The sequence below is a fragment of the Cynoglossus semilaevis genome, chromosome 19, assembly GCF_000523025.1.
Source record: "Cynoglossus semilaevis isolate Cse_v1.0 chromosome 19, Cse_v1.0, whole genome shotgun sequence".
Classification (NCBI taxonomy): Eukaryota; Metazoa; Chordata; class Actinopteri; order Pleuronectiformes; family Cynoglossidae; genus Cynoglossus; species Cynoglossus semilaevis.
The window spans coordinates 9,488,180-9,496,815 of record NC_024325.1 but is presented as its reverse complement, the minus strand read 5'-3'; the positions used below and the strand labels follow the sequence as shown (position 1 = coordinate 9,496,815).

The window sequence follows — 8,636 nt, the reverse complement described above, 5'->3', positions numbered from 1 at the left end:
TGTGTGTGTGTGTGTGTGTGGAGTGACTGGGTCAATAGGTAACTAGCACTGGATGTCTCCACTGGTGCGAGAGAGTTGTTCAGTGAGTCAGATGTGAATGGAGACACATCCAGACACGTCCACAGACAGGACAGAAATAGAGGAGGAGGAGGAGGAGGAGGAGGAGGAAGAGGAGGAGGAGGAGGAGGGTCAGTGTGGCTTTGACCATCTATATTGTGATGTCATATCTGAAGCAATGGCTGGTGTGTGTGTGTGGGAATCCTATAAAGGTTCTTTATATTCAATTTAAGAGCAAATACTTCAGTCAACCTCTCAACCTCTCACATTCATAGTCCACCCAAATATTACTCTAAATAGGAAAGACAATAAGATACATTAAGAGAATGGTCCATACAGTGTAACAGTAACAGTGTGTGTGTGTGTGTTAGCCACTGAACACACACTTCTCCAGCATACAGTAGACCATACAGTACGACTGTCTGTGCGGTTCACGTACACCGAGAATCAGACAACCACACAGGTTACCACGTCAGAAGCCACAACGTGCTGTACAAAATAGAGAAGACTACGGCTGCTTTTTTAGAAAAAAAAAGTGAAATACCAAGTAGATTCAATGAGACGATTGTTAGGAAGTTGTGTACGTTTTCTGTTCTGACTGTCTGTTTCCATACGGTTGACACTGTGGTGTGAAACAAGTGAAAGTCTCCATCAGTTAACGCTCTAGACAGTTAATAATAATAAAAAACAGCAGGAAAAAGTACAAATGAAGAAATTATAGAGAAAAATGTTTCAAGACTCTACAGTAGTAAATTATGTTTCTCTGATAAATTGCAAATATATAAAAAAAATATTTATCCGTCTGGGATGGAAATAATGAAACGGTCTCTGTATAAATCAGATTAGATTAGTGTCATTATCAGAACAAACAGATTATTTCAACTGGACAGCACTGAGAATTTTGCCAAAATATTTTTATAACAATTCCAAAACTACTGAACTGAACTGGCCAATCAGTGAATGAGACTGTAGAGCAGCTCAGACTTCCTGGAGGCTTTTTCAGTTTGGTTTTCAATTATATCATTTTACATTTCTATTAATCTCTTGATATATGTTTTATAATATGCATCAAAATTAAAGCCAAAATTCAAAAAGATTTTTTTAAAACAATATCAGCAAAAGTGTTCGTTGGCTCTTCACTGTGTGACTGAATGTTTAGTTGTCTGATTATTTTTGTCATCATTGTTAGCAGTCGACTTAATTCTGTCCATTGAATTAGAAAACGATACCTGTAATCCAATCCAAAAAGGTTGGGACAGCACAGTCGTCAGGTCGAGGTCAGAGGAAGGTTGAAAAAGGGGAGATTGTTGAATCAGCAGATGAGGGATTAACAGGAATGGGTTTCCAAAAAAAACAGCATCCAGTGAAAGTTCAGCCTCTGCCAACAAGAAAGAATATACAGTAGATTTATTAGTTATATTTGTCTTGATGGTGGATTTTTCCATTCTCAACCGTGTCACAGTTTGATATTCACCATTTATACTTGGTATATAACACTTTGACTGCCATTTTAATATCTGCCATTTCTGCGGTCATCCTTCTCATTTCTATTTGAATCCTTTGTTTTTTATATACCTGTATTTTAAAAAAGACAAGTATATCCTTTGTTTAAAACTGCTTAAAATAAGCACACATTTTGACTGTTGCTCTATTCACTGAATATTTGTGACCACTCACTGTTTTTACTGTAACTGTAAAAAAAGTATTTAGCCTTTATTTAATAAGATGTTTGAATTATTTTATTCTTTATTCCACTGTAGAATTTCTTCATCCTTTGCCCCAAATTATAAATGGACTCTTAGGCTCATTTAAGAAATGAAATAAAGTTTCTTTCAAATGTTCCTTCAGTTGGAAATAGAAAAAAAATCACATGGAGCTAAATTAAAACTTGTTTGAAAAATCTTCTTAATTCCACGTGTTTTATTTTGTCTGGTAAAGATGTGATGTTTGCTCTTTTGGAAACTGATCACATAAAATGTTCCACAACAACAACATTTGACAAAGACATAATGTTAAAACTTGTTAAATCTGTTGAGGATCCGTAACATGTCTTAACAGGTTTTTAGTTTACTTTTTGAAATGATTTTATCTTTTTGAAAACCTTTTGACTTCTATAGACACACACACACACACACACACCTAACAACTGCGTGTGACATTTCCACATCTCAGTGGATTTAAACAACAACACACTTCAGTGGATGATGCTGAAGATTCCACTGTTTCCCTGACAAATGAGTTTGTCTAAAACTTGTATCAGTACTTTCCTGTTTTTAAAAACATCTCGTGTTTGCCAGCTGCCATTCTGCTGAATCAGGAGGCAGCATTGGTCTGAACATGTGAAGCAAAATGTGATGTCGGAGCATGAGTGGACGGTGACTGTGAGACGCATCACCCATACAGTGAATCAGGCATGAAAAAAGTCAGTGTGCCTGAGAGGAACATATGACACCCAGAACAGAACACACTCAGATAGGCGTGCGCTCCTTCATTGGATCACAGTCAGCTATTAACCATAACCCTAGACCCTACAGTAGACAATCTGAACAACAGGTCTTCTCCATGGCCTGTATATAATTCTGAATGGCTGTGGTGAGACCCTGTGGCTCAGAGTCAACCCGTCTCAGCCCCTGTGACTCTGTCAGGTCTCTGAGGCCATGGTAGTCAAAATGGAAGTAAGAGAAATGAGAAAACAGACGCCCCGCAGAGACTTGCATTAAACTTTATGATGCCAAATAAAAAAAAAAAAGGTGAGGGCTGTGACGGGCTCCCCCATCCTCAGCCCCTCACTGTCACAGAGGTGCGTGAGTGACTGGGGGCCTGTTGGACGCCTCCAATGAAAGGCCTGATTGAAGTTATTTTTGAAGTAATATTTAGTACTTTGTAAATTCAGGTAAGGTTTCCTTCAAAACTACAACATAGGATGTCAGAGAAAAGCTTTTAAACTTTTACAGACTGACATTTCATTAAAAACTCAGGTCTCAGTCGTCACTTTTATTAATAGTTATGACAATCACAATATAATAAGGAGTCACAGATGTCGGATTGGAGAAAGTATATAATAACAAAATAATATTTATTAGGTAACATGTCCAAGATCAAAATATTTTTCAGTCTTATAAGTTGCTGTGAGGTTGAAAAATTAGATTTTTATTTACATTTTTTAAAATTAAAATGAGAAGGTCTTTGGCTGCACAAACAGCACTGTGGTGTCACGTGTTCCATCCTGTTTTTAAACACATTAAACCGACTGACTGAGGAGATTCTGGGTTTTTTTAAATCTATTTTCAACACAATTAAACACAGTAACAAAGAAAGTGTTTCTCTGTAGGTGTCTCTAACCTCCAACAAGTCCACAGCAGCCTCTCTCTCTCTCTCTGAGCCCAGACAACGCTTCATTTACTGTGGAAAGAATAACAAGTTTCTATATGACTCGGGGGGACAGTCTGCTCAATATAGACTAATTTCCCTGGAAACAAAAACTCAAAGCAGTTTGTGACTCCTGTGACTGAGAGTCACTCAGGTGTACTGCAGGCACAGCAAAAGCTCAGCAACTATATATAATAACCAAGAATTATTCAAGGTGTTGTCACTCACTTCGTCACTGATGAGGTTGACTTCAGTCTCTACAAATGAATATTCCAAAAAAATCAAAGGATGATGAAATAAAACCCCTTTTCTATCAGTGAGGCAAAGACAACCCTTTAAAGGTGAAAATTTGTCATTTTTCTAATCAGTGTGAAGTTGAAGACCACGTATCAAACTCAAGGCCCGGGGGCCAAAAGCGGCCCACCAAGTCATTTTGTATGGCCCGGAGGAGCTTGAAAAGCATTTAATCAAGTCCATGCAGCAGAATGTCTTAACCTGATAAATATTTTGTTTTATTACACAGCAATGAACGTTATTTGGAACTCAAATAAATAATAATCAATTGCAGAGACATTTATGTTACAGCTAAAGAGACTTTCAGTTACAACCGGCCCTTCAAGGGGAACAGTATTGCTGATGTGGCCCCTGGTGAAAATGAGTTTGAAACCCCCGTTGCAGACAGCACAAATTAAAAAAAAAAAAGGACAAAACATATTGTGTATCCATATATAGCTGTGTAAAGGGACACATTTATTTCACATTACATTCATCCTTCTGTCTGTCTGTCTGGAGAGCATCCTCTACCACCCCTAGCTGCCCTGCCCTGACCTGTGTCCTCCCCCTGGACTCCCCCTGAGCAGAGTCACATGCTGTGAACCTCTAATGCCAATACCCCTGTGTGGCAGGAAAAGCCATCTGCAAGTCCATTGAGCTGGTAATGTACTCCTGCTGTAGAGATGGAAAATGGTGTATTATCATGGAGATTTGTGAGGCTAAGCCCAGAGCCCTGGCACACCAGTTCCTACTGGATTACCTCTGGGTCTCAACTCTTCCTTGCATCTCAATCCCTCGCTCCACAAGAGGCTGACGACCACAGTCCCTACCCTGACACAACTCTGAAAGTTTGTGAAACTCACGAAAAAAGACCCCAAAAGAAGAAGAGTCACTCGAGGTGATTGATTAGGAGGAGGGCTCTTTTAAAAAAATCTAACTGTAACATTTGTCTTGATCAATCAGTGGGAGTTTTACTCCACCTCCAGCCTCTAGTATGACAGGGACTTCCACAGCAGCTGGCAATATTCACGATACAGACCTGAGTGAAGACCTAAAGTAACACACTGTCTGTGGTGGAATGCTAAATTAAAGGAATTCATTTAGGATTGCTCAGTTTTGTGTCCTTATACCTTATTTTTTTTAAGACTCCATGAAGTGAAATGTGTGACAGCCGACTATTCTACTTCAACTAAAAGAAGATACATGTTTTGCATATTTTCATTAATATTTCCGAAATGAATGATTTCTTTATTTGGATTAGTCACAAATAAAAACACGTGTAGCACATACTGTTCCAGCAATATACAAAAACCCCTTGAAATGTATTTCAAATGTATGTATTAATACATATATATTTATATGTTGATATGTATTTCAAATGTATGTATAATACATATATATTTATACATAAATATATTTGTGTATATGAGCATATATAAATACATAGAGTTGAAATATATTTCAAGGGGTATTTGTATATTGCTGCAACAGTATGTGCTACACGTGTTTTTATTTCTGACTAATACACATCTATGTGTATATATATAGACACGTATATTTATATATTATATATAGTTAAATATATATATTTATATATTTACACACACATATATATATATATATATATTTACACACGTATATATATGAGCATCAGCTTTACTCCACATATTTTCTTGTTTGCCGATTATCACACAGAAATGGTTTGTGTCACGTCAGCGTCATGAATCACAGTTTGCAGTTGGGGCCTAATCAGAGTCAACCCAGATCAAACAAGGAGACTGGAGGCCCAGTCTCAGTCAAACACAGGAAAGCCCTCCATTATCTTTGTGCGTGCACTTAGTGATTTGAAGATTTTCCTGCTGTAAATCACCACCTTACCAGCTGGAAAAGCCCCAGCTGAGATCAAAGAATTAAGGATGTGAAGATTTGGGCACAGGAATAAACGAATCGGTGGGCTTTCACTGGCTGAAACCTCGCGCACAGTTGTTTCATGTTATAATGAGATATTAGGTTATTCAACTTACGTAAAAGTGAATTGGAAAGAATAAAAAAATCAATTAATTTAGTTATGGATGGGTAAATGTTAAATATCACAATCACAATCCAGTCACTAAGTAAATATTAAGTGAAAGAAGGAACAAGAGGCAAGTTTTATTTTATTTAACAAAAATGCTTTAAAAACTGTAAAATTAGATTTTTTTATATTTGGTTCGACCTGTTTGCTAATCAGTTTTCAATCCAAATCCAACTCTGCTGCACAACTGACACAAACTTCAACAACAACTGCAGATCTTTATCAAAGCTTCAGTCAGTGAGATTTTTCTGTTGGTTCAAACAATGACCTGGTTTGACAGTGATTCCTTTTTTTTGAAGACGAGACGTCTATACATTAATCACAGGAAGTAAGAAACCCAGCACGTCTGATCAGACCCACAGCTCCAGCCAATCTGGTTATCAGTTCTCTGTTATCAGCCCTAAGACATTGGAGGGGAGTTTTATTGTGACTTTGTGGCAGTTCAAAGCAAAACTCTCTCCATTATTGTCCTCCTGGTGCCAACAGATGGTAGTGGGTTTGACCTTAGGTAATTTTCATGAAAGTAAAACCCTCTGCCTATGATTCTTTCAGACAATCTCATTCCACAACTGGCTGAAAAAACAAATTTGTCAATATCAAATAGCTGACATCGTTGATTGTCCCAAACAAAGAACACTTCAAACACAGTCAGAACAGAACCTTACTATTTCTCTGTTTCAATTTAGCTCTTCCCAAGACGTAAGAGAAACTCATTATTCTGTAAAATGGAATTTTTAAGTCACTCAAGTATTAAATGTACTGGAAAGGTCCAGTTTATTTTGTCTACATTTTATTTCCAGCTCATAAAAAACTCAGGTGTTAGTCATTTTTCTTCACACCGCTGATGGAAATGGCTACTGACAGTTTTAGAGCCACAGGATGATTAGGCCTCAGATCCAAAACCTCCTGTGAAACCAGTTTTCAGTAACACGCTGCGAGAGGTGTCGATGTCTGAGGTGGCGATTAATTAAGTCAGGGATAATATTCTATACGGACGGTGTTTGAGATTAAGATTATTTTGAAAAAAAAGAAGATGTTTTAAAAATAAAAGACAAACTAATCAGATTTTGTTTTTATTATAATTTTAGCAAAAAAAAAATATCACCATATTTTTAAATTGCATAACTGTTAGCAAAGACTCGTGTAAAGAATGTAATGACAATCACGGATTTATTTATATTATAACTTTTTATAAATCTTAAATGTCCCCAGTTAGATTCTATATAATGTCAATGAAATACACACACACACACAGAAAAGAGTTGAACAAAAAATAAAAACGATTGATTACAAAAAGATTTACCAGGTAAATGTATTAGATGAGAAACTTTAGGTGTATTATGTTAGTGAGATGAAGAAGAACTTTTAGTATTTAGAAATAATGCACTCAGATATTCAACAGTGGAGCTCTGTGTTTTAAATATAGTTAAAGTATGGAGAATATGAATAGAAATAAACTAAATGATCAGTTAAATAGTTTTGGCTGGTTCTAGACACACACGTCTCTTTGTGTGTGTGTGTGTGTGTGTGTGGTTAACTAACAACTGACAAGGAAAAGCAAGAAACTACTGTGTATCATCGCACTATGTCACATAAGACTGAAATCCACAGGTCCAAAGTCCAGCAGTTAAAAACAAACACGTTTCCTTCAGAGGAATCCTAAGGTAGAACTCACAAACTCCAGTCTGCCAGTAAACTCTGAAGGTGCAGTACATACGGTAACCTGTGAGATACTTTGTTCAAGATAAAAAGTAAAGAGAACTTCTCTGTATGTTAGCTGAAAATTCTTTCAATATTTCACCTTAAGAAAACACTGACTTGATAAAGTAAAATAAGAAATAAAAAGTAAAATAAGAAGTAAAATAAAAAACGGAACGGATGACAACAATGGTTTGTGAGAATGAAATATATGAAAAATGATAAGGATGTGTCGCATAATCATAAATTAAAGAGTAAATAGAAATAATCAAATCAAATTGATTTATTATAGTTAAATCTAAGTGTGAAAATGTTAATATGTATATAATTATAATTAAAAATGTAAGTATAATTTAAGGTTTGCTGAAGTACTGAAAAGGTGCAGCAGCTAAAGGAAAGGTTTTTGCTTGTTGTACTTTAAGGGCTGTGCAAAAGAACTGTCTCTACACGTCTGTGTTGTGTGTGTGTCTGTGTTTGTGCGTCTGTGTGTGTACACAGGTGCGCACCTGTATGAAATTACAAATGCAACTGTGACTGTGGACAACTACAGGTGCCTGCGTTGGAGTCCAGTACGGGGTCGGTAACCGAGGCCTCCTGAACGTGAAGGGTTAAAAATGAAAGGCTGACATCCATTCATAAGGTGATGTGTGAGTGATAGTGAAAGTGTGTGGGCCACAAAATGAAGGTGAAGGTGTAAGAGCTTCAGTGAGGAAGGAAGTTGACGGTTGAAAAGTTGTGAAGAGGGGAAACTTGCTAGAGCTGGGTGAGTCAGAGTGAAACCTGTCAGTAACCAGTGATGTATCAGTGTGAGTCTGCAGCTCAATGAACGGTGACAGCCAGAAGGGACGGCTCTTTCACAATGAAGGTGAATAAATGAACAGAGGCTAATGCTAATGCTACGTAGGTCCTGTTGGACACGACTCACTTGTAAACTCATTGTATTTCTATTTATAATTTATTTGCAACAGTTCCACAAAATGGTCTTACTCTGTGCTGGAGAAAGAAAAAAAAACATTCTTGTGGGGAAACAAAGCAACTGCAGCTCCAATTACAGAGTGGTGTTTTGACTGAAGACTTTTTCCTGATTCCCTTTGGAATCTGAGTAAGTGTCCAAACAGGCAACATGGCAGAGGAAGAGAGCTGATGCAATCTCATCACCCGATTT

The 8,636-nt window shown here is 37.1% G+C and overlaps 1 long non-coding RNA gene across 9 annotated transcripts in view; it reads right to left on the bottom strand.

Moving 5' to 3' along the window:
* The window catches only part of LOC107990082 (uncharacterized), a 55,716-nt gene that overhangs the window by 9,580 nt on the left and 37,500 nt on the right, over nucleotides 1-8,636 (bottom strand). For 8 of the 9 annotated variants that reach the window (XR_003052897.1, XR_003052898.1, XR_001761651.2 and 5 more), the window contains one exon: nucleotides 1,287-1,435. This is a non-coding gene — a long non-coding RNA (uncharacterized LOC107990082). Of the gene's footprint in view, nucleotides 1-6; nucleotides 680-1,286; nucleotides 1,436-8,636 lie in introns of those variants that run through there. The other variant, XR_003052903.1, reaches the window with a different exon arrangement.